This window comes from Schistocerca nitens, chromosome 11, assembly GCF_023898315.1.
Source record: "Schistocerca nitens isolate TAMUIC-IGC-003100 chromosome 11, iqSchNite1.1, whole genome shotgun sequence".
In the NCBI taxonomy this organism is placed as follows: Eukaryota; Metazoa; Arthropoda; class Insecta; order Orthoptera; family Acrididae; genus Schistocerca; species Schistocerca nitens.
Window position 1 is genome coordinate 107965619 of NC_064624.1, and position 16822 is coordinate 107982440.

The 16822-nt window shown below is 40.4% G+C and overlaps 1 pseudogene; it reads left to right on the forward strand.

The window, feature by feature from the left end:
• Positions 1-9140: 9140 nt before the first annotated feature.
• LOC126212673 (uncharacterized) lies at positions 9141-11054 on the forward strand (annotated as a pseudogene).
• Positions 11055-16822: the final 5768 nt, after the last annotated feature.

Below are 16822 nucleotides of genomic sequence, written 5' to 3' on the forward strand. Positions count from 1 at the left end.
CGACCAACTTCCCCGTCCATCCCTAAACAGATGAGACCGATGACCTCGCAGTTTGGTCTCTTCTCCCAAAACAACCCAACCCATGGTAGCTGCGCATGCGCGCTGTCGCCTGTTATCTGCGCTCTCTGGCAACTGCTGAAACGAACCTATTTCTAACAGGTCGCGGGAAAATATTGCGATTGGTGGTTTGAAAAGCATTACTTTCATAGTAAATATCCTGTTACGTAAGTTGAACTATGTGCGAGAATGTACCGTGAATTTCTTAAATCACAGAGCGTTTGACTCATTTAAAAATCAACTCTTTGATGACGAGTCATTTAGAAGAATTTCAAACCCTGAAGATCAGACATTTATGTCATTATCATTACTGGCACATTTGTGTGATATATCTTAAAGTGTAACACGCGCAAAAAAAGATCAACAGTATATGCAAAAGCTTAGCTTCTCTTGCAGCTTGAGACCAATATTATATGTGAAAGCTTTGCTTTACTCGTAGCAACACTGTGTATATTAATTAAACTATTAACTTTCCCTGTTTGTGTGTTCGTGCTACTTAACAGTGTTGTTGCTGCATGGAGGTAGAATAAGGGGCGCTACAGACTTACCATGGAGGTATACTCCTTTTACCTCCGTGAGACTAACGCTGTAATTTGTTTTGAAGCCAATGGGCGGGGTCTGCCGCCATCTTGGATCCCCCAAATATTAGCAGACGAGTGTTTACAATTGATTCTTATTCGTTAATTCTGTCTTGTGCACGCGATATTTATGTTACATAGTAAATGTTACTCCGTTTTAGTGAACAACACAACATAAGGAACGCAACTTCAAACTTTTCCTGGTCTTAAATGCGTATTCGATACAGTCATACGACACGAAAATATGACGCTTCTGGCCTCAGTACTGTAATTCCTTTTTGTTTATACACTTCGAATAACCGAGAAGAGAATATGTGCTATGAAAAGCGTTCTTTCGTAATCCATTTCTATTCCCTTTCATTGTGTTTTTGTCGATAGTTGATAAAGCCAGAACTCCAAAAGCAATGATTGATAGTTTAGAGGCACCGATTTGTATTCGTTGCATTTTCAAGTCAAATGCAAATTTTAAATGTTCAAGTTTGCAATAAACATACCATATTTCCTTTGGTGTCCCATAGATGTATGCAGGGATGATATAAACAAGCCAGCTGTCATGACACAAAATGGAAGATTCGTTAAATTACGAAGGAAAAGAACGAAATTTAAGATTGTCATTCCCATTGTAGTTTACACATCTGCTTTGTTCTTAAATTGTACCTTCCAAGTGACATCCAGTGTGGCAAATAACAGCAATTTACAGGGTAACACGACAACAAAGTGAATTATCCTGGACTTAGATAAGGAACTTTGTTTTAACAAATATGCAACCGTTTAAGTACTTATAATTTAACCACTGTAACAGGTGTTCCACGCATTTTACTGAAGATTTAAGTAACTACTTGTAGTTACCTTACTTTTATATTAAATTATCGCATTTTAAAACATTAGTCCCCATGAAAAGGGAAAATGAGATGAAATAGGAAATTGTAGGCCCAGCTCATTGTCACTAATTTTGTTATTTAAAGTATTTGAAAGAGCTGCATCTGATCAAATAGAAAATTATAATTCATCCTGACACCAGTATTTTGTGCAATCAGTATGGTTTCAAGAAAGGCTGCAACACAATCCACATGACAAATGAATTGGTAACAAAAATCAGCAGTTGTCTCGGTAACTGCATATGTGTGATACTGTAAATCGCAACCTGCTTCTTCAGAAGCTGAGTAGCTGTGGTTTTCAAGGAAAATCATTTAGTTGAATGTCATAATTGACAAACAGAAGAGAAAGAGTATTTGTTAATAACAGTGGCAATAAATTCCATTCTGGCTCAAAACACACAATTTGGTGTTCCTCAAGGATCATTATTAGGCCCACTACTGTTTTTGTATTACATCCTTTATGCAGGTGACTCAACACCGATATTCTGCTGTGAAATCGATGGAGACTTAATCTACCATATTGAGTGGACACTTGGGGGAGTGGCATTGTGGGGCAAAAATAATAATGTGAAATTAAGCTTTGCAAAAACTGAAATTGTTCATTGCCGAAGTAGTCAGCACAGTGTTTAAGTGAAATAAGCTCCATGGACAAGGTGTGTCAAATTCCTTGGTGTGGAGTTGTCATATAGACAGTACACTGGCCCAACTGAACAGTCGTGTGTATGTGGTGAATGTCTTATATAGTATCACTGATTTAGCTGTAAAAAAATCATGTTGCACATTTGAATTGTCAATTGTTGACACCAAATAAGTCATTTTTTTGTACACTTTTCAGGAGAAACAAAACACTGAATACTGCCATATGTATTATTGCTACATTACTGGAATTTTTCAGAACTGAAAGTAACTTCATTCTGCTATTATTGAGAGAGAAATAATTAACTTAGAGTTCATCATTTTAATATTTAATGTTTTCAAAGTTTTTGACTTATGTGGTTTCAATGATTTACAAACATAGTTTTTGCTTTTTTTAGGATTTAATTGTATGAACACTTCATAGTACATTAGCATTTAGCTCTAATTTTAGTCAATCATGCCAAGAAAGAACTTCTTCATGGATTGATCTCCTTGCAGCAAGCACATATTCAATGCCTTTCTTCACATCTTCCATCTTCATTCTGGAAATAGGTATTTGTTATGTTGGGTAGACCACTGGAATGCTGTCCGTTAATCCTGGAATGATGGACTCATGTCATTTTCTTAAGTGAAAAGTATGTTTTATTAAACCATCGATATACCAAAGGCCAACCACCTCTCCTGTTGAGGCGCCCGCTAAACCCGCTAGACAGAACTGGTGATTAGGACTGTGGAAAGGGCCAAATAAGGTTGGGGTCAGTTTCACCCTAAAATTGTAATTTAATAACACATTTACAACCAAAGCGGCACATAGCCGAACCCTTTCAACTACAAGTTTCAAACTCCAAATCTTTCACGGCTGAAGGCCTCCAAACAAGAAATCTTAAAAATCAACAAGGTAAATTTCAAGTGACTGAAAACACATAGTTACAATTATATATATATATACACACAGGGAAACGTTCCATGTGGGAAAAATATATCTAAAACCGTGTGTGTGTGTGTGTGTGTGTGTGTGTGTGTGTGTGTGTGTGTGTGTGTGTGTGTGTGTGTGTGTGTGAAAGACTTACCTTAGGGGGAAAAAGGGACAGGTACACACTTAAGCGCGCGGGCGCGCGCTTAGGTGTGTACCTGTCCCTTTTTCCCCCTAAGGTAAGTCTTTCCGCTCCCGGGATTGGAATGACTCCTTACCCTCTCCCTTAAAACCCACATCCTTTCGTCTTTCCCTCTCCTTCCCTCTTTCCTGATGAAGCAACCGTTGGTTGCTAAAGCTTGAATTTTGTGTGTGTGTTTGTGTTTGTTATTGTCTCTATCAACGTACCAACGCTTTCGTTTGGTAATTTATATAATAGAAAGAAACATTCCACATGGGAAAAATATATTTAAAAAAAGATGCTGTGACTTACCAAGTGGGAAAGCGCTGGTAGATAGACACAAACAGAAGAGAAAGAGTATTTGTTAATAACGGTGGTAATAAATTCCTTTCTGGCTCAAAACACACAATTTGGTGTTCCTCAAGGATCATTATTAGGTCCACTACTATTTTTGTATTACATCAGTGATATGCCACACCAGGTACCATCTTTTATGCAGATGACTGAACACCAATAGTCTGCTGTGAAATCGTTGGAGACATAATCGACCGTATTTAGTAGACACTTTGGGAAGTGGCATCATGGGACAAAAATAATAATGTGAAATTAAACTTTGCAAAAACTGAAACTGTTCATTTTCGAAATAGTCAACACAATGTTTAAGTGAAATAAGCTCCATGGACAAGCTCTGTCAAATTCCCCCTAAGGTAAGTCTTTCCGCTCCCGGGATTGGAATGACTCTTTACCCTCTCCCTTAAAACTCACATTCTTTCGTCTTTCCCTCTCCTTCTCTCTTTCCTGATGAAGCAACCATGGGTTGCGAAAACTTGAATTTTGTGTGTATGTTTGTGTGTCTATCAACATGCCAGCGCTTTCGTTTGGTAAGTTACATCATCTTTGTTTATATATATATATATATATATATATATATATATATATATATATATATATTGAAACACGTATGTATTCAATAGCAGCGATGGCGAGACATGACAGAATCTCTGACCAGAGAGTTATTTATCGTTGCTAGTCTGCACTTGACCGCGCGAGAGTTCAGTGGAGTTGCGAGGCAGTTGCTGTACGTAGCGAGTAGCTAGAGCATGTAGTTCGTTCGTGCCAGTAGCGCGCGAGAGACAGTCGGAGTTGTGTGTGAGAAGTCGGCGGGCGTCGACATGGGTCTCTGGTCAAGATTCGGGACGAAGTATATTTTTAAATAAGGTAATGAAGCAGCATTGCGCACATGTGATAATGTAATGTATATTAACTGTAAATAATTTGTTCAAGAATTGCCCCAATAATAATTTTGTTCTGAAAGCAAAGGAAAAAAAAGAAAAAAACAGTGCAACCTCCCCAGAGAATTTTTGAAATGTGACAATACTTAAATGTCAATGGGAATAGACCCAAGTGTAACCTTCCCGCAAAAATAGAAGATAATTTTTAAATGAGAATAGACATCGTGCTAAGTGTAACCTCCCCGTAATTATTTTTAAATAATATGAATTGAATTGAAATGCAAATAGAGCCAAATGTTAGCTTCCCACAGTAGTAAAACTCAATGATAATAACAATGTGCAAAAATATTAAATCCCCATAAAATTAACGTTAAGATCAACCTGATAAATTGATTCTGGGAGGAAAAGCAAAGGAAATATTGTTTCAATTGTAATGATTATTTTCTTAAAAAATTGCTTTCAGAAGAAAATTATTATTGGGGCAATTCTTGAACAAATTAATTACAGTTAATATACATTACATTATCACATGTGCGCAATGCTGCTTCATTACCTTATTTAAAAACATACTTCGTCCCGAATCTTGACCAGAGATCCATGTCGACGCCTGCGACTTCTCACACACAACTCCGACTGTCTCTCGCGCGCTACTGGCACGAACGAACTACATGCTCTCGCGACTCGCTACGTACAGCAACTGCCTCGCAACTCCACTGAACTCTTGCGCGGTCAAGCGCAGACTAGCAACGATAAATAACTCTCTGGTCAGAGATTCTGTCATGCCTCGCCATCGCTGCTACTGAATACATACGTGTTTCAATATATATATATATATATATATATATATATATATATATATATAGGGAAACATTCCACGTGGGAAAAATATATCTAAAAACAAATATGATGTGACTTACCAAACGAAAGCACTGGCAGGTCGATAGACACACAAAAAAACACAAACATACACACAAAATTCTAGCAACCAACGGTTGCTTCGTCAGGAAAGAGGGAAGGAGAGGGAAAGACGAAAGGATGTGGGTTTTAAGGGAGAGGGTAAGGAGTCACTCCAATCTCGGGAGTAGAAAGACTTACAGAACTTGACAGACAATATCCTACCCAGCTCATCCATAAAGAGATCTGTGCCGTCTCCTCCTCTGTCACCTGTAAATCAGCCACTAACCAGCACTCCTCTGACCACCCAGTGTCCCCCTGGCCTTGAAAAGCTCAGCCACATCTTCCATCAGGGTTTTAATTACCTTTTGTCGTGTTCAGAAATGAGGCTTTTTTTTCCATCAGTCTTTTGACTGGTTTGATGCGCCCTGCCGCAAACTCCTCTCCTGCGCCAACCTCTCCATCTCAGAGTAGCACTTACAATCTACGTCCTCAATTACACTCCTGGAAATTGAAATAAGAACACCGTGAATTCATTGTCCCAGGAAGGGGAAACTTTATTGACACATTCCTGGGGTCAGATACATCACATGATCACACTGACAGAACCACAGGCACATAGACACAGGCAACAGAGCATGCACAATGTCGGCACTAGTACAGTGTATATCCACCTTTCGCAGCAATGCAGGCTGCTATTCTCCCATGGAGACGATTGTAGAGATGCTGGATGTAGTCCTGTGGAACGGCTTGCCATGCCATTTCCACCTGGCGCCTCAGTTGGACCAGCGTTCGTGCTGGACGTGCAGACCACATGAGACGACGCTTCATCCAGTCCCAAACATGCTCAATGGGGGACAGATCCGGAGATCTTGCTGGCCAGGGTAGTTGACTTACACCTTCTAGAGCACGTTGGGTGGCACGGGATACATGCGGACGTGCATTGTCCTGTTGGAACAGCAAGTTCCCTTGCCGGTCTAGGAATGGTAGAACGATGGGTTTGATGACGGTTTGGATGTACCGTGCACTATTCAGTGTCCCCTCGACGATCACCAGTGGTGTACGGCCAGTGTAGGAGATCGCTCCCCACGATGTTGGGGCGTGAGCGGAAGACGGCCTAACGGTGTGCGGGACCGTAGCCCAGCTTCATGGAGACGGTTGCGAATGGTCCTCGCCGATACCCCAGGAGCAACAGTGTCCCTAATTTGCTGGGAAGTGGCGGTGTGGTCCCCTACGGCACTGCGTAGGATCCTACGGTCTTGGCGTGCATCCGTGCGTCGCTGCGGTCCGGTCCCAGGTCGACAGGCACGTGCACCTTCCGCCGACCACTGGCGACAACATCGATGTACTGTGGAGACCTCACCCCCCACGTGTTGAGCAATTCGGCGGTACGTCCACCCTGCCTCCCGCATGCCCACTATACGCCCTCGCTCAAAGTCCGTCAACTGCACATACGGTTCACGTCCACGCTGTCGCGGCATGCTACCAGTGTTAAAGACTGCGATGGAGCTCCGTATGCCACGGCAAACTGGCTGACACTGACGGCGGCGGTGCACAAATGCTGCGCAGCTAGCGCCATTCGACGGCCAACACCGCGGTTCCTGGTGTGTCCGCTGTGCCGTGCATGTGATCATTGCTTGTACAGCCCTCTCGCAGTGTCCAGAGCAAGTATGGTGGGTCTGACACACCGGTGTCAATGTGTTCTTTTTTCCATTTCCAGGAGTGTATTTGCTGGGTGTATTCCAACCTCTGTCTTCCTCTACAGTTTTTGCCCTCTACAGCTCCCTGTAGTACCACTGAAATTATTCCCTCATGTCTTAACAGATGCTCTATCATCCTATCCCTTGTCCTTATCAGTGTTTTCCACATATTCCTTTCCTCTGCGATTCTACACAGAACCTCCTCGTTCCTTACCTTATCAGTCCACCTAATTTTCAACATTCTTCTGTAGCACCACATCTCAAATACTTTGATTCTCTTCTGTTCCATTTTCCCACAGTCCGTGTATCACCATCATACAATGCTGTACTCCAGACATACATTCTCAGAAATTTCTTCCTCAAATTAAGGCCGCTATTTGATATTAGTAGACTTCTCTCGGCAAGGAATGTCCTTTTTGTCATTGCTAATCTGCTTTTGATGTCCTCCTTGTTCCATCTGTCATTGGTTATTTTACTGCCTAGGTAACAGAATACTTTAACTTTATCTACCTCGTGACCATCAATCCTGATGTTAAGTTTCTCAGTCTTCTCATTTCCACTATTTCTCATTACCTCTGTCTATCTTCAATTTACTCTCAGTCCATACTCTGTACTCATTAGACTGTTCATTCCGTTCGGCAGATCATTTAATTCTTCTTCCCTTGCACTTAGAATAGCAATGTCATCAGCGAATCGTATCATTGATATCCTTTCACCTTGAATTTTAATTCCACTTTCTTTTATTTCCATCATTGCTTCCTCAATGTACAGATTGAACAGTAGGGACGAAAGGCTACATCCTTGTCTTACACCCTTTTTAATACGAGCACTTCGTTCTTGGTCATCCACTCTTATTATTCCTTCTGTGCTCCTGCCCGTGTTGTATATGACCAGTCTCTTCCTGTACCTTACCCTACTTTTCTCAGAATTTGGTATATCTTGCACCATTTTACATTGTCGAACACTTTTTCGGGGTCAACAAATCGTATGAACATGTCAATTTTTCTTTAGTCTTGCTTTCATTATTAACCGCGATGTCAGAATTGTCTCTCTTGTGCCTTTATCTTTCCTAAAGCCAAACTGATCATCATCTAAGACATCCTCAATTTTCTTTTCCATTCTTCTATGTATTATTCTTGTGAGCAACTTGGATGCATGAGCTGTTAAGCCAGTTGTGCAGTAATTTGCACACTTGTAAGCTCTTGCAGTCTTCATGATTGTGTAGATGATTTTTTTCTGAAAGTCAGCCAGACTCATACATTCTACACACCAACATGAATAGTCGTTTTGTTGCCACTTCCCCCCAAAATTTTAGTAAGTCTGATGGAATGTTATGTATCCCTGCCTTATTTGATCTGAAGTCCTCCAAAGCTCTTTTAAATTCTTATTCTAATACTGGATCCCCTATCTCTTCTAAATTGACTCCTGTTTCTTCTTCTATCTCATCAGACAAATCCTCTCCCTCATAGAGGCTTTCAATGAGGCATATCATACCCAAAATCCTACTCACATCATGAAACCCCCCCTCTCTCTATCTGTCTCTCCCTCCCTCTCAACATCACATCATGGAACCCCCCCCCCCCAGCTCTCTCTCAATGTCTCTCCCTCCCTCTCAACATCTAACTTAGATTTAAATGTTAAGAACTCTTTTCTGAAGGTATATGTCCCAGAGTGCAGCCTTGGCTGGAAATGAGACATGGACAATAAGCATTCTAGACAAGAAAGCTTTTGAAATGTGTTTATAACAGAAGAATGATGAAGATTAGATAGATAGATTGAGTAGCTAATGAGTAGGTACTGAACTGAATTGGGGTAAAAAGAAATTTGTTGCACAATTTTTACAAAATTGGTCAGTTGAAAGGACAAACCCAGAGACATGAAGAAATTGTTAATTTGGTAACAGAGGGAAGTGTGGTGGTTAAAAGTTGTAGAGGGAGACAGAGGGAGGAATACAGGAGGTCACTTTTCGCACGTTATTGTTTTGACCGTGTGGGAAAAAACTGAATGTTAGCAGTCTTTTAGTGGAGTGGAAAAGACCCTAGCCCCTTTGACATTGCACAGTGAAAGCAAAATGCGGCAGCTGTGCCGTATAGGAGCCATCTAGTACTACCGCCATCACGGTGACCGATAACATAGTGGTGTACATTGCCAAATATACACTTTCACATTTGATGGTTTTTAATTGTATGATCAGCAGTCAGTTGCCTTCGAGAGTGTTTAGTTGCATTTTCGTTGTGTGTTACTTATTGTAGGTGTTTAAATAATGAAAATATCATGTAGAAGTTTTGATTACCCTTGCGGAAGCTCAACTCGTGCTGTCAGACAATTTACTTGACATCTAGAGAGATAAAAACTCTACAGAAGGTGCCCTGCATAAAGTTTGCGTAGAGCTGCTCCCAGAATTTGGTACTCTTGAGGCTGAGGACAAAAATGTATTTGGTAAGTAAATTTTGACTAATACTATCATTTGTTCATAGGTTTGCATTTATATTCTTGAAAGAAAGAACTACTGTACAAAAACGCTTTTTAATGCTTATTTTACTTTATTAATTTAAGTTTATATATTTGCCACGGCACACTTCCGGAATCAGAAATAAAATATTTACAAAACGCATTTCTCAGGTAGTTTGCAGTTGGTCCTCCTCTTACTGTTCAGTCTTGTGGTAACTTTTACAAACCTGTTTGTGATAGGCATTGTATCTACATCACTATATCTGAAGATTCCAAAGGCGCACTTGACATAGCTTCTTGCTCTGCACAGCCAATAATTAAGTATTATTTTCTCAACTGTCAGATTTGATCCTCCAAAGGGTGTCAACAAATACCAATGTAATCCAAATGGTTCTTTCCCAAGAAAGAAGTGAATTATATTTGGGCTTCCTGTCCGTGGCAGAGATTTTTCTTCCAGTAATTCTTGCTCTGTATGTTCTATTCACTGCTACAAACTGGACGACTTAGATATTGATGAGTTGCAGTCCTTACCATAACTTCCTACATTGACATACATAAATATATATTTGGAATATTCTATTGCTATTAAAATTAAAGAATTAAATTCTTTTTAGTTAAAATACATTGACTCTGTGTTAAAGAGGCATGTAAGACAGATATGTTTCTCATCGACTGCAATGTGGGAAAGTAGCTATAGTTTCAGACCCAGAAGCTATCAGTTCCACATCTTTAGCGGTGGTGCTGGAAAGCAATCCTCCATCATTATGGACCAGATTGCTCTACATACGTCGTGTACTATTTTATGTGTTGTTTAAACTCCAATTCTAGAACTGTAGTGTAGATCAGTAAAAGTACAACCTCTTGCAAGATACCTAGAAAAGAAAAATTGTATACAAAACTTTGAAATTTAACCAACAGTTAACAGACAGCCTTAATTATTGTTTTGTTTCAGGTGAAGAAGAAATAAGGAGTTGGACTGAACTTCGAGATTTGTTTTCAGTGTACAAGAAGAAGATTGAGGTCAACAAGACAAGTGGCTCATAAACGTTAAAATTGGAAAAAAATGTCCATTTTGAGCAACTGCAGTTCTGAACTAAAATCTATGATGCGCAAGAGACTATTGGTAGTATGGAGCAGAGAAAGAAACAACAAAATGAAAGGGAAGGAGGCACGGGGCTGCAGCTGCAAGCTTTCACAGATATTTTGCGTGTTTCGACTCCAGTGACTGAAAAATCACGTGTACCAACCTCGTCAGAAATGTGATGAGGTCGAGCTGAGAATTTTAAAAGCAATAGGAAGAGAGAAATCTTATAGTAAAATGGCTTTCTTAGGAAGTCTTTTGCCTCATATGCAAAGCTCTTCTGATGAGGAATTCCTGCAATTTCAGAAGGGAGTTTTGAACATCATAGGAAACATCAAAGAAAAACAGAAAGGAATGCATCCTCATCCACCTTATTTTCCTACTCACCAATTCTCCAGTCATTCTCAAATGCATTTTCTGCAGACTCAATTTCCAACTACTCAACACCCGTAATGAACCTCCTTTTTACTGTGAACAATTAAACATGTTGTTGTTGTTGTGGTCTTCAGTCCTGAGACTGGTTTGATGCAGCTCTCCATGCTACTCTATCCTGTGCAAGCTTCTTCATCTCCCAGTACCTACTGCAACCTACATCCTTCTGAATCTGCTTAGTGTATTGATCTCTTGGTCTCCCTCTACGATTTTTACCCTCCAATGCTAAATTTGTGATCCCTTGATGCCTCAAAACATGTCCTACCAACCGATCCCTTCTTCTAGTCAAGTTGTGCCACAAACTTCTCTTCTCCCCAATCCTATTCAATACCTCCTCATTAGTTACGTGATCTACCCACCTTATCTTCAGCATTCTTCTGTAGCACCACATTTCGAAAGCTTCTATTCTCTTCTTGTCCAAACTGGTTATCGTCCATGTTTCACTTCCATACATGGCTACACTCCATACAAATACTTTCAGAAACGACTTCCTGACACTTAAATCTATACTCGATGTTAACAAATTTCTCTTCTTCAGAAACGATTTCCTTGCCATTGCCAGTCTACATTTTATATCCTCTCTACTTCGACCATCATCAGTTATTTTACTCCCTAAATAGCAAAACTCCTTTACTACTTTAAGTGTCTCATTTCCTAATCTAATCCCCTCAGCATCACCCGATTTAATTTGACTACATTCCATTATCCTCGTTTTGCTTTTGTCGATGTTCATCTTATATCCTCCTTTCAAGACACTGTCCATTCCGTTCAACTGCTCTTCCAAGTCCTTTGCTGCCTCTGACAGAATTACAATGTCATCGGCGAACCTCAAAGTTTTTACTTCTTCTCCATGAATTTTAATACCTACTCCGAATTTTTCTTTTGTTTCCTTTACTGCTTGCTCAATATACAGATTGAATAACATCGGGGAGAGGCTACAACCCTGTCTCACTCCTTTCCCAACCACTGCTTCCCTTTCATGCCCCTCGACTCTTATAACTGCCATCTGGTTTCTGTACAAATTGTAAATAGCCTTTCGCTCCCTGTATTTTACCCCTGCCACCTTCAGAATTTGAAAGAGAGTATTCCAGTTAACGTTGTCAAAAGCTTTCTCTAAGTCTACAAATGCTAGAAACGTAGGTTTGCCTTTTCTTAATCTTTCTTCTAAGATAAGTCGTAAGGTTAGTATTGCCTCACGTGTTCCAACATTTCTACGGAATCCAAACTGATCTTCCCCGAGGTCCGCTTCTACCAGTTTTTCCATTCGTCTGTAAAGAATTCGCGTTAGTATTTTGCAGCTGTGACTTATTAAACTGATAGTTCGGTAATTTTCACATCTGTCAACACCTGCTTTCTTTGGGATTGGAACATCTGTGGCCAAATTCCTCAACCTTCCACCCAGTTACCCATACCTCAAAAATCTCAGCAGCCTACAACTAGTAATAGTTCCCCCAGGGTCTCGCCGCTCTTGGGCAGGTTCATGCTGTGCTACCTTGGGGCCACAGTGTTTGTAGCATCTTTTCCCTTCCGTGCTGCATTTCTATCCTCTTGCTGTTCTTTTTCCCCTCCCTTGGGGAACATGTATGGGATGTTGTTTGCTAATGTGTTCTGCGTATTTAGTTACCGATATCAGAGCAGTCTTCCCACTGTCTGTTGTTCCTTCTTTCTTTTTTTGTTCCCCTTCTCCTATCCATTTTGAGCAGCTGCAGTTCTGGACTAAAATCTATGATGAATGGGAGACTATTGATAGTATGGAGCAGAGCAAGGAACGACAAAATGAAAGGGAAGGAGGCACGGGGCTGCAACTGCAAGCTTTCGTAGATATTTTACGTGTTTCGACTCCAGTGACTGAAAAATCAACAAGTGTACCAACGTCATCAGAAATCTGATGAGGTTGAGCTGAGAATTTTAAAAGCAATAGGACGAGAGAAATCTTATAGTAAAATGGCTTTCTTAGAAAGACTTTTGCCTCATATGCAAAGCTTTTCTGATGAGGAATTCCAGCAATTTCAGAAGGGAGTTTTGAACATCGTAGGAAACATCAAAGAAAAACAGAAAGGAATGCACCCTCATCCACCTCATTTTCCTAATCACCAATTCTCCAGTCATCTTCAAATGCATTTTCTGCAGACTCAATTCCCAACTACTTCTCAACACCCTCAATCAACCTCCTTATTACTGTGAACAATTAAACATCCGTGGCCAAATTCCTCGACCTTCCACCCAACTAACCATACCTCAACAATCTCAGCAGCCTACAACTAGTAATAGTGCCCCTAGGGGGCTCACCGCTCTTTGGTCGGTTCGTGCTGGGCTACCGTGGGGCCACAGCCTTTGTAGCATCTTTTACCTTCCGTGCTGCATTTCTATCCTCTTGCTGTTCTTATCCCCACCCTTGGGGAACATGTATGGTATGTTGTTGCAAATGTGTTCTGCATATTCAGTCACCGTCTTCCCACTGTCTGTTGTTCCTTCTTTCTTTTTCTGTTCCCCTTCTCCTATCCTTCCTCTGCTTTGACGTTTGAGGTTCCTCTTTTTCTTCTTCCTCCTTGAGCTCTTCTGACCAGCCCACACGTCTGCTGTATAGTAGGTGACTGGTAATGTGTAATTCCCAACCCCGGGTCGACAGGTAGGATTCGCACGTACCCCCTCATAAGGCCAGGTCCAGGGAGGGGTGATAGCCTGAGCTGCTACCTTTCCAAATTGCCGATTGTTCCCTCTGTCAGGTGTTCGGGAGGTTTGAACTGAATTGTAAACTATCACCCAAGGCGAGTGCACCCCCCTCCTGAGTGGGGCCCCCAGTTTGAAGGAGCGTGCCATCGCAGACACTGGCAATCGTGGGGGATTTTCTTGCAATGAGCCAAACATCTTCTACTCAATCTATGTTTATTAAATGTAAATGGAATGAGGCTAACGATTCAAAGAGCCTCCAAACTGCACCACAGTTACTCGTGGTTTCACGTACTGAAGATAGTCAGTCCTTTGTTACGGTAAATCTGTGTATTGTTCAGAAAGGTGGCCCTGTGAAGTCCCGCTCTTGTTTATGAAATGGCACTTTGCTTTTGGAGACTACTACTGATTCTCAATCACAACAACTGCTTGCCACTTCACTCCTCACAGCTATCCTGTACTTGTGGAGGCCCATCGAACACTGAATTCTTTCCGTGGCATTATTTACACTAGGCTACTTGATGGTCTGACTGAGGCAGAAACGCAAATGTACCTCTCTGACCAGGGTGTCATTGCAGTCCATCGGGTGATGAAAAAAGTAGATGCATCCTTAGTGCCCACACGCACTCCTTTTCTCACTTTCGATAGAGTGATTCTTCCATCAAAGATCAAAGCACAACCGTACATTCAGAACCCAGTACACTGCTACCATTGTCATTGTTACAATCACATCCGAGAGTCCTGTCGACACACGGCCAAATGTGTAACCTGTGGTAGGTATCCTCACGAGGCCGATCGTCCGCCTCCTCCTCTCCTCTGTATCAACTGCAATGGTGACCATCCCACTGTAACACCTACAGCGCCTCTCGGTGAAGAAAAAACAAAAATAGCTCCCAAGTCCTCAAAATATCAATTCACAAAATGACCCAAGTCCCTCCACAAGTAGTAATTACGAAAAATAAATAAAAAACAAATTGAGGGAAAATTTAATTATAAATTTTAGAAACATGGCAAAGGGGAAAAACAGTAGAAAATATTAAAATATTAGTTATTCCAATACGTAAGAAAATCAATATTATAGTCATAGAACGTAGGTCTGGGATACCAAAGACAGTGTTTATTAAAGTATAAATAGCCATACATTGTAATTACGATACTCCAGTCTGTTCTAGTTCGGAAGTTATTTAGGACGTACAGCTTTAGAGATCAACAATTGGGACTTTATTAAACGGGGATCAACAATAGATCGTGACGAGATTGTTTTTGAGGATTGTCAATTCGAGACTTTAATTTGGACATTTATCAGATTAGATAAACGGGAAGGTGAATAGTAATCTCTTTGGCTTTAATGTCAATTCATGTGAATATTTAAACGCTTTACTGAATTGAGAATTTTAACTGGATTCAGACTTTGAATTGTGATAGTGGGAAACTTCAACTTCACACGACTAGTGATCACAGTTAATGACAGCTTGCGGATTTTAAATAGAAATAACTTATTTACCGAAAGTGACAGGATATTGTCTAACATCTCTGATGATAGCGGGAATCCTACTTAGACATCTAATTAAAGAACTTCTTTGAATGAGATCCCCAGTTACCAGAATGCGCCAGAGAACAGACTGTACTCGGCCGGTGTGGCCGTGCGGTTAAAGGAGCTTCAGTCTGGAACAGCGTGACCGCTACGGTCGCAGGTTCGAATCCTGCCTCGGGCATGGATGTGTGTGATGTCCCTAGGTTAGTTAGGTTTAATTAGTTCTAAGTTCTAGGCGACTGATGACCTCAGAAGTTAAGACTGTAATACAGATGTCAAAGCAAATATATTACAAGGAAAAGATAGTCATATCAGATAACAAAATAAAGACAATATGGGATATAGTGAAGGAGGAGACCGGTAGAACCAGACATGAAGAGGAACAAATAGCATTAAGAGTAAATGATACATTGGTGACAGATGTGTATAGTGTTGCAGAACTTTTTAACAAACATTTTATAACTGTTACTGAAAAGATGGGGTTGTCAGGTTCGGTAGATGCTGCTATGGATTACCTTAGACCAGAAATTTCAAGTAACTTCCTTAATATGAATTTGACCCTCACTACCCCAACAGAAATAATGTCCATCATAAAATCTTTAAAATCAAAAACATCTAGTGGGTATGATGAAATATCAACAAAGTTAATTAAAGAATGTGATTCTGAGCTAAGTAGCATATTAAGCTATCTATGTAACCAATCGTTTATTAGTGGAATATTTCCTGAATGGCTGAAATATGCTGAAGTTAAGCCACTGTTTAAGAAGGGAGATAAAGAACTAGCATCAAATTTCCGTCCAATTTCACTGTTGCCAGCATTCTCAAAAATTTTCGAAAAAGTAATGTACAGTCGTCTTTATAACCATCTTATCTCAAATAAAATACTGTCAAAGTCACAGTTTGGATTTCTAAAAGGTTCTGATATTGAGAAGGCTATCTACACTTACAGTGAAAATGTGCTTAATTCATTAGACAAAAAATTGCAGGCAACTGGTATATTTTGTGATCTGTCAAAGGCATTTGACTGTGTAAATCACAATATCCTTTTAAGTAAACTAGAATATTATAGTATAACAGGAAATGCTGCAAAATGGTTGAAATCTTATATCTCTGGCAGGAAACAAAGGGTGTTATTAGGAAAGAGACATGTATCAAGCTATCAGGCCTCATCCAACTGGGAACTAATTACATGTGGGGTCCCACAAGGTTCCATTTTGGGGCCCTTACTTTTTCTTGTGTATATCAATGACCTTTCATCAGTAACATTACCAGATGCCAAGTTTGTTTTGTTTGCCGATGATACAAACATTGCAATAAATAGCAAGTCAAATGTAGTCTTAGAAAGATCAGCCAATAAAATATTTGTGGACATTAATCACTGGTTCCTAGCCAATTCTTTGTCACTAAACTTTGAAAAAACACACTACATGCAGTTCAGAACTTGTAAGGGGTGTCCCAAGAGTATATGTCTAACATACGATGACAAGAAGATAGAAGAAGCGGACAGTTAAATTCTTGGGATTACAGCTTGATAATAAATTCAACTGGGAGGAGCACACCACAGAACTGCTGAAGCGTCTTAACA